Genomic DNA, 17,782 nt, shown 5'->3' with positions numbered 1-17,782 from the left:
GAAGTAAGTTTGTGATAAAAGACTCTTTCTTTTATATCCACGTAATTTTCATGGAAAGCCAGTACTACTAAAACTGTATTATAAAGAAAGCTAGTGCATACTAAGAACGCTAATGTATTTTTTGAAAAGATTATGCTAGTTTAATTTAAATATAGATATATTTGATATTCCATCCATTTAATTGTCATGAGACTCAATAGTACAGTCATTTCAACAACCAAAGGTTAAACTATACACTTGTAAAAACTGCAATTTAAACCAGGAATTTCCATGGTAAGAAAATTCATATTTTGTGACAACGATAAATACAATATTCAGCATGTCTATTTAGTGGATTCCGTGAACTTTGCTGAAACTACAGGAAAAATACAGTATTGACGTCGTTGCTTCCCAGGGATACTAGTGGCGGTTGCTGATACATTTAGATATTTCTAAAAAGTCAGAAATAATTTTCCGACTCACGGTAATTAAAAAGTAATGCATTAAAAAAAAATCTCGTGCGCACATGTGTTTCTAATTTTATACATACAAAAGTGTAAAATGTACAATCTACAAAAGACACATTTTAAAAATTGTAAGAAAAATATATAAATAGGAGACCATGAAAAATAACATGCACAATTAAAATAAATCAGATTGAAGCTGTGGTTTAATATTAATGGCTATTTTACTGTCTTAATATTTTTTTACTTATAATAGTGCTAAATTTGGAATATATGTTTCTCATTTTTACTGATTGTAGGATAAATAAAGCTATTACCTGACTGATTGATTCACTTCGTGATTGGAAGCCTGATTACATTCCTTTCTGCCTCACTGATGTTAATCAAGTTAGTCCCCGTCAAAGCTTCATTGGTGTGCTCTTTTTTATTGACACTGACCAATACTTATTTACCTTTTGCTTTGTTACATTTTGTTATCCTCTGTCTTGATTAGAGTCGATAACGTTTGATTAATGGCACTAATCCTTTGGCTTTGACAAGAGTTTATTATTATATTTTACATGAAAAAAATGGGTCAAACAGCAGAGACATACAACCGTTAAACTTGAAAAAAGCTTATATTTTGTTGACGAAACGTTTGGGTCTTGGCATCATCCGTTGCATACAATTCACCAATGAATTTTTGGTCACCAATAAACCATGAGCGTCCCGATTATGAGACTCCTAATAATGCGAGTGGCCTCAATGTTATTTAATTATAGAATGTTAAAGAATTAAAAGGTAACAGTGCAAGGTGAATAATTGTTTGTGAACATAATTTGTTTTTTTGCAACGCCCTTTAATAACTACTTCTTCATCTCCCAACGGCCATTACTTCTCGACGCGTTCATTATTGAGTTAATGGCAGATACTTATGTTGATGGTTCCATTGGGATATCACTACTCTAAAGTTTTTTATGCTTCTCTTAGCCAGTGAAGAGCCTTTAACCTATAGCGAGTTTCAAAATCTTAAAATAATAATTGTTAAAATAAAATAAAAATTGAACGTCAAATTGACATTATTAAGGGGGCTATACAATCATTGTATTTCGTTTTTGCGAATTTCCCATATAGGGAATAAGCTATTACCGTAGTACTCATGGTAAGACCTGGACGCGGGACCGATTTTTATTTTCGTTTTGAGGTCCCTAGAGGCCAAAAACACCATCCGTTCAAATTCATATATATATATATATATATATATATATATATATATATATATATATATTTGTCCGTCAGCACGATAACTCGAGCAAAAATTATCCGATTTTGATGAAATTTGGTACAAACGTGTAAACGTACATTTATTCGAACGAGTTCGCGATCCAGCATGATCGGACCATGGGAACGGGGGTTTACGGGGGGTTTTATGGGGTAAAAATAGGTTTTTCCCATTTTTGAACCAAAAAACATAAAATTTAGCAATTTCTTTCCAAACCATTTTGTAGAGCTTAAAAAAACAAATAATTTAGTATATTGAAGCGTTATTATGCGCCTAATGGTTACGGAGAAAATTCCAAAAAATTGTAAATTTAAAATTCTCATGTTATTCTTATGGAGAATAAGTAAACTGTTGTAGTTTGCTTGTTTGTGAACATATCTTGATCAAATTTGGAAAATGTTTTTATTTCTTACTAACTATTCACATTTTACAAAAAAAGCAGTTTTACCCTCCCTGATGCAGCAAACCTAAGTACTTGTTAAACTAATTCTATTTAAATCAAGAATAAATGTTATATTTGTAAGTAGACATTTCAGTGTAAATCCAATCAGTCAAATGGAAATTCGCTTAGTCTGCAGGTTTGCTGCGGCGGGGGTATTTTAGTATTACGATGTTTTGCTGGATTAGTGGATACTTGATATTCGTGATCCCTGATTCCTCTCCAACGGGTTAAGTGTTTAATAACATGTCATTAACTATATCATCCGAACAAATTAGTTGAATATCGCAATACAAACAGAAGTATCTTTTGTTCAATGTAATCTTTTTCTCAATTTTCATAGTTCTGTTATTTTACACAAAATGTTTTATTTTGCTATTTGGTGGAGTTTTTTAATGGCTTTTTATTAACTTGCTTAATATTCAATGCTATATGATTAACTTGAGGTATATATACCTATATAAAATACATAAGTTTTAGATTAACGAAAATTGTATTCTCATAAAAAAAATCAAGCAATCAATGTTACCTTAATCTATAATATTAAAATATTACAAACATTTAATACAGTAAATTATGAAATAAACTACACGAAGAATAGTAACAGCTATGCTATTTAACTAAGTAAAAACACTTGAAGCACGTCTAATTACAGTTGGCACAAGTGTTTGTTCAAAGAATAATCTTGTTGGATTGGTAGTCCTGATGTTGGAGTGAGTTGGACACCACCTGATATAACTATCTTGTATGTTAGTGATTATCATTCATTATACAGAAAATACACCCAATATCTTCGTCAATTTGCTTCACAAAAACCCGTTTACGTTGACTATTATGACGTGAAACAATTTTGTTTGTTTGAAAACCATGGTACTTGTTAAACCCAATGTTATTTAATTAGATTAATTTAAAATCCAATACTGGTAAATGGAAATGTGCTTGGTCTGCAGGTCTGCTGTGGTGGGGGTGCTTTATAAATGCAATCAGTGCATTTATTGTTAATGTAGCATATAGATTATATGAGCTTTAATTTATGCTATTAAATTAAATTATAATGGATACCATTTTACAGTTTTATGGCTGGAATATTAAAATTGGTTCCACATCATCATTTCTTGGTAGTACACAAAACATATTGAAAATGAAAAGTTTGCGAAAAGATTGGTCTACACAATTGGAGATTTAAAACGAAAGAGTGCAAACCAATAAAACAATATAATATTTTCGTACAATTTTTAAATGTGTCTTTTGTAGATTGTGCATTCTGTTTTTATGTATAAAATAAGGAACACAAGTGCATCATCCTTTACTCATATTTGGGTTAAAATACGTAAATAGTGGCATCCTCATCTTAAATAATTGATATAATTGATAATTGACAAAATAAAAGGTTTTTAAGTAACATAACTAATTTCTATGAATTAATTTATTACCTAACTAACACGATTCATTTCACTACCTTATGATGGTGTATTATGAATATTCAGTAAATATTTTTACACAGAAAACTATTTTCCCTCTCAATTGAGTTAAGAGCAGTTACTTACCTTAATGCCTCTTGAGCGCCAGAAATACTCCACTGGACAATATATCACCACGAGGGCTTTACACTTAATATTTTTTTTACTAATTATAGTGGTAATTTCGGAAAATATGTTTCTCATTTTTACTGATTGTAGGATAAATAAAGCTACAGAATTACCTCACTGATTGATTCACTTCGTGATTGGAAGCCTGATTACATTCCTTTCTGCCTCACTGATGTTAATCAAGTTAGTCCCCGTCAAAGCTTCATTGGTGTGCTCTTTTTCATTGACACTGATCAATACTTATTTACCTTTTGCTTTGTTACATTTTGTTATCCTCTGTCTTGATTAGAGTCGATAACGTTTGATTAATGGCACTAATCCTTTGGCTTTGACAAGAATTCATTATTATATTTTACATGAACAAAATTGGGTCAAACAGAAGAGACATCCAACAATTAAATTTGTAAAATGAGCTTAAATTATGTTGACGACTACTCTGACGTTTTTTATGCTTCTCTTATCCAGTGAAGAATCTTTAACCTATAACGAGTTTAAACATCTTAAAATAATATAAAATAAATGTTGACGCCAAATCGACATTATTAAGTGGGCTCCAATCATTGCATTTCGTATTTTAGTGTTACGATGTTGGGCGGGATTAGTGGATACTTGATGTTCGTGATCACCGATTCCTGTCCTACGGGTTCCGTGTTTGATAACATATCAACTATATCAGCCGAACGAATTAGTTAAACAACGCAACAAAGACAGATGTATCTTTTGTTTACTGTAATCTTGTTTCTCGATTTCAATAGTTTTGTTATTTTACTGAAGATGTTTTATTTTTACATTTGGCGGGGTTTTTCAATGGCTTTTTATTAACTTGCTTGGTATTCATTGTTATATATTTAACTGGAGGTATATAGAGCTATATAAAATATATAGGTTTTAGATTTAAAAAAATTGAGTTCTTATAAAAAAAGCAAACAATCAATTTTACCTTAACCTATGATATTAAAATATTACAAACATTTGATACTGTAAATTATGAAATAAACTACATGAAGAATAGTAACAGCTATGCCATTTCATAATCAAAAACACTTGAAGCACCTCTAAGTACAGTTGGCAAAAATGTTTGTTTAAAAAATAATCATGTTTGATTGGTAGTCCTGATGATGGAGTGAGTTGGACACCACCTGATATAACTATCTTCTATGTTAGTGATTATCATTCATTGTACAGTAAATCCACCCATAACACTTGGTCAATTTGCATCACATAAACCTGTTTACGTTGACTATTATGACGTCAAATAATTTTGTGAGGCTTGCAGTTAAGAGTCCTTGGAGCCTAGACATTCTATCTTGTAATAAATTAAATAAATAAAAAGGAAATTTCTAATCTCACAGTATACTAGATATTTAAATTACAATCACGCTGGTGTTTGAAAAAATATTTTGAGATGGTAAATAACTCTTCAGTGGCTGTTTGAAATTAACGAAATTAACATTGCTCTTATTGCGGGCAAATCCAAGAAGGACATTATCTTCCATGGACTCCATTGGAGAACAATTAAGAACTACAAAGAACATATCTTACGGTTTACTAGATATTTAAATTATAAACACTTTTGTGTAAAAAAAAACATTTTTTGATACTAAATAACTCTTCAGCAGCTGTTTGAAATTATCCAAGATGGCCGCTACCCTCCAAGGGCTCGGGTCCTTAATGCAAAGACATTCCTCAAAGTATAATTTTTCTTAAATCAAATCCTTTGTAAATGTTACTCACTTATCTACTGTCTTTTACAGCATAACGCTCTAGGTGAACAATCTGCAAATCAAAATACAGATTATGTATATTTTGCGTTAGTTAAGTTCTTACAATTTAGAACATTATTAACATTGTTACACAGATTAGGGTTTAATTGCGTGTATGTAGAAGAATCTTTAGATATGATTTTGGATATGATTTTGTTAACCAGGACAAAATAATCCAATTGAAACCCTATTGATGAACTGCTAACTGAATCACAAATACCTTTTAAACTCGCGTCGTTTAAGAAATTTATATTTGAAATGCCACCGTAAACTATCTAGAAGTATTTGACAAACCGTGTTTACAATTTACACACGCATTTTACAGTCATTACACTAAAAGTTTAACAATCAAACACAAATAAAGTAAACCATTAGCTCTTGTAAAGTCAATGGTAATAGGACACATAGCTATTAGGTTAGAAATACACCTATAAAAGTAAATGTCTAATTAAAAGTTTTCCACAAGAACTTCCTCCTTTTAGTTAAGCTGTAGAAAATCAAATCGAGAAATTTTTTTGAATATACTCGTAGTGTACCCCTATGTTCAAACACTTGCACAGATCTAAGTTCGTTTTTAAGATCCGATAAAACAGTCTAAAACATTTCTCATTACATTGTTGTTCATTGATGCATTCTTTACATAATGAAAGGTTTTTAAGTAACATGACTAATTTCTATACATTACCTAACTAACACGATTCATTTCACTACCTTATGATAGTGTATTATGAATATTCGGTAAATATTTTTTCACAGAAAACTATTTTCCCTCTCAATTGAGTTAAGAGCAGTTACTTACGTTAATGGCTCTTGAGCGCCAGAAATACTCCACTAGACAATAAATCACCAAGAGGGCTTTGCACTTACTAGGGTTTTTGTTTTCTAGACCAAACAAATGGTCCTTACTAAACCTCATTTGGGTTTTATGATTTCCCTCTTGTGCCATAATGTAAGATATAAGACTAGCTGAATAGATGTATCAAGTGCTTTAGGGATTTAGATTGATAAATTTCATTTCGTAATCCCCCTACCTAGATTAAAATAGACAAATATAGTATTTCGGGACCAGCAAAAAACCAGCAGACGAGAATTTCCATTTGTCTGAATGGACTTTCACTAAAATACTTTCTTAAAATTCTCAGATTTATTTCCTACGAAATAACATACATTTTAATAAGTACTTACGTTTGCTTCTCAGGGAAGGTAGTGAAGTTTTTTTGTACTACAATTCCAAATTCAATAAAAGTATGTCTCTGATATAAAAATACAGTTAGGATAAGCCTACATGTTGTGTGTATTGAGTAAGAAGAAGTAAATAAAAATTGAATCCCTCAGAGCATGAAAGGAATTTCGTAAAACTAACACTTTATGCATGTTATACCTACTATTTTGAAAGATGATAGTATATATCATAAAATGTTTTGATATTATAAGTCTTTGGCTCATCTAGCTTTTAGTGAAAAACTGAATAAAATTAAATCATTGATTTGTTTATAGGTTCAATCATAGTTTAAACTTCCACTTTATGATTTTTCGAAAGAGTACAGTATCCTAAGAAAACATTTGCTTACCAATTAAAAATGGTATACAATTAATTTGCAGTTTTATTTACTGTATGATCATATTATTGATAACATTGACAATTTTTCTAATACAAATCTGAAGCAGGTCCAATCTATAACTCAAAAGACAGGTTAGGTTTCTCAACATTTTAGTTGACTAGGTCTCGCCTATTGACATTAGTGCGTGTTTGATTTAAAATACACAACAATAACGGGTTTTAAATACTTCATGAGTTTATAACCGAGGTAATTATAATATTATTGAGTTAACTAGCCCTTTAAAGTAATATTACAAACACTCAAAGCATAGATGAAAACATTTTATCAATATTTTAATCTTTATAAACAACATTACTGTAGTGTAATTTTTATGGGGACGAGTTACCTATGGACTTCTCGTTTTAAAGGCTATCACAAGTAAATGAACTGCTATATGACATTTTAATTGAGTTTAATTTGTATTTTTGTATACTCTAGTAAACGTACTAATTCAATAAATAATAAAAACATATTATTAAATATAAAATAATTAAATATAAAAAAATCAAGAGGTATAAGAGGTTTAAATATTAAATATAATTAAATTAAATATTAATTCATTATTTATAAATTCTTCTGTGCACAAAGAATATTTATTGTGGTTCCATTAAACCCCTTGCTCTTTTTTCCATCGGTTCAATTATACACGGATATTATTAAAGCACTTAATTAAAAGAATGTCCCAGGACGAATATTCGTAAACGGAATGTATTTATGTAGATGTATTCAGCGGAGTGATTCTAAAAAGCAGAGAATTAATCTTGTCTAACGTGATTGTTGTGGCTTACTTTAAAACCTTTTCATATTTAATTATTGTTCTCTTTGTAAAAATTTCTTATGTTAATACTGATCTCAACTACGCTGTGTAAATTACTTTGATGAAAATAAGAGGTGGTTCCTTTTTATGTATGTAACCTACTTAAGGTAAATATACTAAACAAACCTGACTTTTAACATTTTCCTCTAAAATACCAACTCGTGACGAATAATGTATGAATTCTAAATCGTAAATAAGTAGGCCTAGTTTATTTTTAATTTTATCTTTCACCTGTAAAATAATAGTAGTTATGAGACTTTTGTAACTTGTTGACAATAAGAATATATCACTTGTAAAATTAAAGTACTAGGTTAAAAAAAACTATGAAAAATATAAATAGGCATATTTAAATAAAATAAAATATACTTAATGAATAATTGAAATAATTTGTACTATTCAGGAAACAAGATTGAAAAAGCTGTAAAATATAAATAAAGCTTTTATAACAATAGTCCAATCATTACTAAACTGGTTTAAAATCTTTCACTCACAGAGCTGTAGTGTTTTTTGAATTCGGTTTGCAGTATACACCTTTTATGACGAATTAGTATAGAAACCACAAAAATAAAATCAAACTGTATTATTCGCTTCATACATATTATCTGTTGTATTTACTATTTATTGATAAGTTGTATTATTAATCCCCAGATTTCTTCACATTTGCTGACTATTTTTCTTATGTTCTACCTAAATAATGTATTATACAAACCTTTCTTTACATCCTTGATTAACCTTTAACAAAATACCCCCCAAATCCCTTTAACAAAGGAATATCTACCCTAACTTATAAAATCAATACACATGCTTAGAAGTCAATAGTTTACATAATAATTGAAAAATAAAGTCATATTTACAAGAACAAATAAACTTTTCATCCATGTAAGTTATTCACAAGTTTTTGAACTCAAAGTATAAATGTACCAACATTAAACAACACTAAGACCTAAAAACACGACTAAAACAATGATACTAAATCCAACTGTGATTGGAAAACTATACATAAATGTAGTTACTGTGTCTGTTATAACAATTATTTACGTTTGATGAAACCTATCTTTTTCATTAATATATATCAGGAGATGGATGTCGAGGCAATACATTTCTGTTCCTGATGAGAAGGTAAAGTAATTGGCGAGACTGTTGTCTCATTTCTCAGTAAATTATGCCAAGATAGATGGATGTCTCAGTAAGTAACTCCTGCCTCTGATACTTGGAAGGTAATTACAGTAATGCATTTGGTGAGATTGGTGTCTCATTTCATAGTAACGGATTTGAAGTTGGACGGATGTCTCAGTAAGTAACTCCTGCATCTGATACTTGGAAGGTAATTACAGTAATACATTTGGTGAGATTGGTGTCTCATTTCATAGTAAGGGATTTGAAGTTGGACGGATGTCTCAGTAAGTAACTCCTGCATCTGATACTTGGAAGGTAATTACAGTAATACATTTGGTGAGATTGGTGTCACATTTAATAGTAAGGGATTTGAAGTTGGACGGATGTCTCAGTAAGTAACTCCTGCATCTGATACTTGGAAGGTAATTACAGTAATACATTTGGTGAGATTGGTGTCTCATTTCATAGTAACGGATTTGAAGTTGGACGGATGTCTCAGTAAGTAACTCCTGCCTCTGATACTTGGAAGGTAATTACAGTAATGCATTTGGTGAGATTGGTGTCTCATTTCATAGTAAGGGATTTGAAGTTGGACGGATGTCTCAGTAAGTAACTCCTGCCTCTGATACTTGGAAGGTAATTACAGTAATGCATTTGGTGAGATTGGTGTCTCATTTCATAGTAACGGATTTGAAGTTGGACGGATGTCTCAGTAAGTAACTCCTGCCTCTGATACTTGGAAGGTAATTACAGTAATGCATTTGGTGAGATTGGTGTCTCATTTCATAGTAAGGGATTTGAAGTTGGACGGATGTCTCAGTAAGTAACTCCTGCCTCTGATACTTGGAAGGTAATTACAGTAATGCATTTGGTGAGATTGGTGTCTCATTTCATAGTAAGGGATTTGAAGTTGGACGGATGTCTCAGTAAGTAACTCCTGCCTCTGATACTTGGAAGGTAATTACAGTAATGCATTTGGTGAGATTGGTGTCTCATTTCATAGTAAGGGATTTGAAGTTGGACGGATGTCTCAGTAAGTAACTCCTGCCTCTGATACTTGGAAGGTAATTACAGTAATGCATTTGGTGAGATTGGTGTCTCATTTCATAGTAAGGGATTTGAAGTTGGATGGATGTCTCAGTAAGTAACTCCTGCCTCTGATACTTGGAAGGTAATTACAGTAATGCATTTGGTGAGATTGGTGTCTCATTTCATAGTAAGGGATTTGAAGTTGGATGGATGTCACAGTAAGTAACACCAGCCTCTGATACTTGGAAGGTAATTACATTAATGCATTTGGTGAGATTGGTGTCTCATCTTTTAGTAAGGGATTTGAAGGTAGATGGTTGTCTTAGTAAGTAACTCCTGCCTCTGATACTTGGAAGGTAATTACAGTAATACATTTGGTGAGATTGGTGTCTCATTTCATAGTAAGGGATTTGAAGTCGGATGGATGTCTCAGTAAGTAACTCCTGCCTCTGATACTTGGAAGGTAATTACAGTAATGCATTTGGTGAGATTGGTGTCTCATTTCATAGTAAGGGATTTGAAGTTGGACGGATGTCTCAGTAAGTAACTCCTGCATCTGATACTTGGAAGGTAATTACAGTAATACATTTGGTGAGATTGTTGTCTCATTTCATAGTAACGGATTTGAAGTTGGACGGATGTCTCAGTAAGTAACTCCTGCATCTGATACTTGGAAGGTAATTACAGTAATGCATTTGGTGAGATTGGTGTCTCATTTCATAGTAAGGGATTTGAAGTTGGACGGATGTCTCAGTAAGTAACTCCAGCCTCTGATACTTGGAAGGTAATTACAGTAATGCATTTGGTGAGATTGGTGTCTCATTTCATAGTAAGGGATTTGAAGTTGGACGGATGTCTCAGTAAGTAACTCCTGCATCTGATACTTGGAAGGTAATTACAGTAATGCATTTGGTGAGATTGGTGTCTCATTTCATAGTAAGGGATTTGAAGTTGGACGGATGTCTCAGTAAGTAACTCCTGCCTCTGATACTTGGAAAGTAATTACATTAATGCATTTGGTGAGATTGGTGTCTCATTTCATAGTAAGGGATTTGAAGTTGGACGGACGTCTCAGTAAGTAACTCCTGCATCTGATACTTGGGAGGTAATTACAGTAATACATTTGGTGAGATTGGTGTCACATTTAATAGTAAGGGATTTGAAGTTGGACGGATGTCTCAGTAAGTAACTCCTGCCTCTGATACTTGGAAGGTAATTACAGTAATGCATTTGGTGAGATTGGTGTCTCATTTCATAGTAAGGGATTTGAAGTTGGACGGATGTCTCAGTAAGTAACTCCTGCATCTGATACTTGGAAGGTAATTACAGTAATGCATTTGGTGAGATTGGTGTCTCATTTCATAGTAAGGGATTTGAAGTTGGACGGATGTCTCAGTAAGTAACTCCTGCCTCTGATACTTGGAAGGTAATTACAGTAATGCATTTGGTGAGATTGGTGTCTCATTTCATAGTAAGGGATTTGAAGTTGGACGGATGTCTCAGTAAGTAACTCCTGCATCTGATACTTGGAAGGTAATTACAGTAATGCATTTGGTGAGATTGGTGTCTCATTTCATAGTAAGGGATTTGAAGTTGGACGGATGTCTCAGTAAGTAACTCCTGCATCTGATACTTGGAAGGTAATTACAGTAATGCATTTGGTGAGATTGGTGTCTCATTTCATAGTAAGGGATTTGAAGTTGGACGGATGTCTCAGTAAGTAACTCCTGCCTCTGATACTTGGAAGGTAATTACATTAATGCATTTGGTGAGATTGGTGTCTCATTTCATAGTAAGGGATTTGAAGGTAGATGGTTGTCTTAGTAAGTAGCTTCTACCTCTAATACTTAAAAGGTGATTACTTTAATCGTAAGGTTCGTGAGATTGGACTCTGATATTTTAGTAAATTTTGCCAAGATAGATGGAAGTCTTAGTAAGCAACTTTTGCCTCTGATATATTAATATAGATGAGGAAACAGCAATGTTCGGTTGAAAAATAATAAATCATGTTAGTAGTTGGATATCAGAGCAAGTCGCTTCTACATCTGATTCTTGGAAGGTAATTATTCTAATGTAGTTCGCGAGATTGGTGTCTCATCTTTTAGAAAGTGATGACAAGATTGATGGATGTCTTAGTACAGTAAGTAGCCTCTACCGCTGATACTTAATTGGTAATTAATCACAGTCATTTGGTTGGTGAGATTGGTGTCTCATGTCTCAGTAAATTATGCAAAGGTAGATAAAAATAAGGTAGATGATCTTTAAGTAATAAGTCCAGCCTCTTATGTGGTTAATTAGTGTCTCAAATTTCAGTTAATAACCTCAGGTATAGTTTATGTTTCAGTAAATAACTCCTACCTATGGTTATTGGAAGGTTATCAAAGTAATATACATCGAGAAATTATAGTATACTCCTTAATAAATTAGTTCAACGCAAATTGCTTGTAGTAAGAAAGTACAAGACATATTTTTGAATGTATGGAAATCCAATATTTGAAGCTCATAATTTTTATCAGCATTACAGTTAGTGTCAAAAAATTTTTTATCTTGCTACTACTTCCTAGCATACTCCATCTTTAATGCTTCAATACAGACATTTCAGTTAGGTCCAAAAGGATCTCTTTGCACAAATCAAGATCTACCTCATATGAGATAAACAAAATATTCTCGGTTTGTATTACTAACAACATGTTGTGATCTTCACACAAAATGTTTTCACAACGGTTTTTACATTATCACGGTGCTAAGTGTACAATAGTTAGTGAGGTTCAAATTTGGACCTCAAGTATAGCAGTTAAGTGATAGAAAATCCAACCCCAGCATGGCACGTCATTGTCATGAAATGTGGTACTCCTAGATGCATTTGCATTATATGAGAATATTAACAAATTATGTTTTCTTAAATTATCTTTAGATGCGTCACTGGATTAAATTACGTTGCCAACTGTCTAGTGGTGTCAAAACAAACAATTAGTGTCTTAATTTGTGCTTTTGCGAGTTGAAAGAATAAAACAGACACTAAACACGCAAAGTCAGACCACATTAGTGTCTGGATCAGAAACGGTCCCGCCCTTCAACACAATACAATGGTAAACACACCCTTCTCTCTTGTACGGGTTGTCTCTTCGTTGTACAAATCACACCGTTACATGTTAAGTTTAATTGTGGGCTAAATACATTTTCTCCCTTTCTCTGAATTAACATGTATTTTTGAATTTTACGTGGAGAAACTTTTGTTAAACCTTATTCAACTAAAAGTCATAATTTGTTTAAAGTAACTAATAGGTTTTTTTTTACTTATAGTCAGCCTAAACACTTTTTTTTAATATTTTCAAGATCATAAATTTTTTTGTAAAAGGCATTACAGGTAACTGTATAAAGTCGGTAAAGTTTATAGTCTGGGTTTTGTAATTTCTAACATTCTTCAATAATATTTACAACATTTACTAAAAATTTTAACTTGTTTGCTGAATTTAGTCCGAAATTGAGTTATGTAGTTTTTGAATAATAACTCATAAGCTGTTTATATGAAATTTTCCGTAAATATTGATGATATACAAGTATCAATGTTAAATGCATGTTGTCCATGTGTTTTGATGAAATAGTGATTCTTTATTTCAATAATAACAATACTTTGAAGATTTTAATGTTCATATATTTTTACAACTGTTTTTTGAAATTCTTTTACAACGTTGATTAAATTGTTTTAGGTTACATAAGGAATATGAATACATTATTTCCTTGTTCCAAGTAAACATTTTATACTAACTGTTTGAGAAAACATCTCACAAATGAAATGGGTTAGAAGGTTATTGATGCTATAGAATATAAATTCCACACATACGATAGAAAACTATAACGGAAGTGAGTTTGAGCAGAGATTGAATTACTTATTAGTAACTTGTAGCTAGATACATAGCCTTCAGGAGTTTAAATTGTTGAGTCTATAAAGTAGACTCTGTTCCACAACTAAGTTAGATATAATTTTAATGACTTATTTCCCCATATATTTTAGCTCAATCTACTTAGTTCTAGCATACTTAGAAAATACTTTTCTTACTTTTTTTAACTTTTTACTTTCCACTTTTTTAACTTTTTACTTTTCTTAAGATAGTCTTTAAACTGAAAGAAGCATACCCTTTCTATCGTAAAAGACTTTTACAGTGTGTATCAGTTTATCATCATGTTAGATAAAAGCTGTACAAATATATTAGTTTTATTGTTTGGTTTGCATTGTTTTACTCCATCTGACTCGTACCATCAATTAATGTACCATCAGTGTTGTAAATTTATCACTTATTTATGGATCAGATAATATCAACTTCAAGGTAAGTGTAAGTGTGGTAAACATAGAGATGAATGGATTATAACTGGAGTAATTATTACTTTCTGGTTAAACATTCAATGAACAGCGAGCCTTCAAGATGGCCACTTGTTGCTATGTATTGTTACTGTCGCATTTAAACATACCTAGCCGTTAAACAAACTTATAAACAGGCTTGAGTTCTAACAGTATAATCCAACTTACTTACAAAAATAAACGATAAATTTTTTTTAATTTATAACGTTATGATGAACCTTGCTAACCATGAAAGTACCAAGCAGTTTAACCACAAAGGACACAACCCCGAGGTGGAAATATGATTGTTGTAGGGTCGAGGTCAGATTGGGTCAATTAAATCATAATTACATCAGTGTTCTGCATTGTACTCCACTTGCTGGGTTAGCGTTACTAATCTCATTTGTCTAGAATGTTTCTCTTGATTAAACGCAGTTTGTTCATTACGTTCAATTTCCTTGTAAAAAACCTTTTAGCAGGAATAATCGAGGCAACTGCAATTCTTTCATAGTGGTATTACATGTGTTACTCGAAAAATAAAAGTGAATTCGTTCTATAGAGTTTAAAAAGGTTAACTATTTATAGACAAATGTGATACATAACAGGATGTAAAGCATTTATGTATCCAAATTATCTACAGTAAAAAAATCTTTTATGGTAAAACAGCATTTTGGTATGGTTGTTCTGTTCAATACATTTTTTGTGTGTGAAAGTATGCATTTGATATTGAACGAAATTAATAAAAAGTCAATTTCTTGAACATTGACGGATTCAAAATATCAACGGTGTCATCTTTGGGTTATTAGTTTGTAATGTAAAAAGAAATTGTGTCCTTGAAAAATTATGTTATACTAAAAGTTAGAGTATGTAAAAAAAGTTTGATAATGGTGATTTTAACTAAAACTGCATGCAGACAACAAATTGCCTCTAGATTTACTGACGTGACAAAGGAAACTGTGTGTGGCTAGTTGCACTTTAAAACTAACTTCAGATATGTTTTAACTAAAATTTTGTAAAATTAAAATCAAACCAAATTAGTTAAAATTGTTATAATTAATTTTATTAATAGGTTTTAATTTTACTTTTTTTAGGTTTATAAATTAATATTAACATCAAACTTGCATCATGGGTAAAGGGAAAAATTTTAAATTCTGCCTTTGAAACCGTAAAAGGCTTAATATTTATAAACAAGTCTCGTCGAAATTATTGACACATTTAAGCTACTTCCTAAATATTCAATTTTTAAAAACTGACTAAGTATAAAAGCTAATCATGTAAAAGAAGTAATCCTTTATAGGAATGTAGTTCTAAATTAAATTTTGTAGTATAAATTGTAACTTTCACGCAGACTGACGTAATTAGTCGTAGCTTAACGGAATGGAATGCAATTACATTCCAATTAAGCAGTGATGTAAATTATTGAGGTATTTTAATTTGATTTAAACCATAGCTCAAACCCCCACAGAATATTTTTATGTTTCATTTTAATATTGAATGGATGCTTATGTGAGGTCGGAGAGTTGTATCATACCAATTTATTATGTAACAATACTTATAGGAAGGCATTTTAAAGATAGAAACCAGGTTTATGTATGTATGTTAATGGATTTACTTTTTCCCATGGAGACTTTCGTCAAAACTAAGGACACGTTATTAAATGATTTATTTATGTTTATGAATCCAGTTGAGAAACTAAAAAGCCCAGCAATCCCTATGTGGATTTCCCTGCTTTTCATTACAGTAAACCTAATAAATCAACCTTAATAAGGATTTTACAAGGTAATAACAGACTGAGTAAAGATTAGAGAGGTTGCTACTTTTTTATTACTATTGATTAGAGCTGCAAAATAAATCCTACATTTAGAATATATCTGTGTAAAGATAATGTTTGTTGAAAACGAGGTTTTATTTTTATATTTTACAATTTCTTAAGAAACATAGCTCATTGGAAGAGCAGTCTATTTCCGTTGGTTACTGTTATTTAAATTGTAAATAAATTATGAGACATAAAACTATGGATTTTTACCATTGAGGTAAGTGATTTTTCTTAGTTTAGTTAATTCGTTGACATTGACCAAAATAACAAATAATTTCATCTAAACTATATCAGGGGGTATACATAAGTGACTTGTGGTTTTATAAGTTGTTAAGTAATTATTTTTGGTTGTTTTATATTTTACATATAGCGACAATTAAGTCGTAGGACGACTTTACAACATTTAAACGAAAAGAGATACCACATCCAAATTTTGCATATCATTGATGATAATAGGAGGCTACATATTTTGTGTACAATGTGATTGGATGTCACCTATGGGGGACGGCCCATAGTAAGTTGAAAATCCCAAAGGTAAGCATAGGTTAATATGCACATCAAATTAAAGGTCTTAAGGTCTTGTCGAACTAAAAGCAATGCCGCAAACTATACCTCAAATGAAAATTCGAGTTAAACATGACAGCTGTACTGTATTTATGTAATTGTGTTTAAACTAGCCGATGCTTACTGTAAACCAATGTATCAATGAAACATTATAGAACTAAAATCCATAGATTGTATTTTTTTTTAAACTTATGTAATATCTTGAAAAAGATACACATTAAAACATTTCTTAGCCATATATTTTTATTTAGTTAAATTATTAATTTTTTGCTTTACAGTAAATATTTCAGTTTGAAATGCTAACTTTGGCAGTAAAGAAATTAAGCAAGCTAACAATTTAATATTGAACCCATCAAAGTATAATTAAAAGGGGCTGTTTTCATCCTGTACCTTGATGAAAGCAAAATAAAAGCATATTACTTCCATAATTGCTTCGCTGGTCATCATATAGACTAGCGCGGCAATGCAACTTTTCAAATTACTAAACGCTATTTTAAGAAGAAAATGTATTTTACTAATACAAGGTGTAATTTTTGTCCATAAATGATTGATAAACTATGCTTATTTATTCTTTGGACTCAAACATTTTATCTATATCTATACTATTATGAAAATGAGGTGGTGTCTGTCTTTCTGGGCAGATGTCACTAGGTACTAAAATACTTAAACCGATACAGCAAAATTTAAGTACCAAGATGGTCCACATTTCTAGGAATGTCTTAGGCCTATTTACTTCCCTGAGTTCCTCTCGGGCCCTTGGACGTCCAAAGATTTGAGGTAAGGTTTTCAAAAGTATTTAATTGGTCTCCATAGAAGCATGAGGAAATTCAAAATGTTTGACATTTCAATTTAAACAATCAGAACTGCCAAATACTTATTTCACAATTTCAGACAGCTGATCCAAAGAAATGAAATATATTTTACTAAACTATATGTGGTAATATAAAACTTTATCATAGATTATTATTTATTCTAAATCTATGCCATTGATTATGAAACTGATTT

This window comes from Macrosteles quadrilineatus, unplaced genomic scaffold (assembly GCF_028750875.1).
Source record: "Macrosteles quadrilineatus isolate MER2022 unplaced genomic scaffold, UCM_ALF_1.0 Scaffold_2__2_contigs__length_208266976, whole genome shotgun sequence".
Taxonomy (NCBI): Eukaryota; Metazoa; Arthropoda; class Insecta; order Hemiptera; family Cicadellidae; genus Macrosteles; species Macrosteles quadrilineatus.
The sequence above is the reverse complement of the archived record's forward strand: the minus strand, read 5'-3'. Positions refer to the sequence as shown.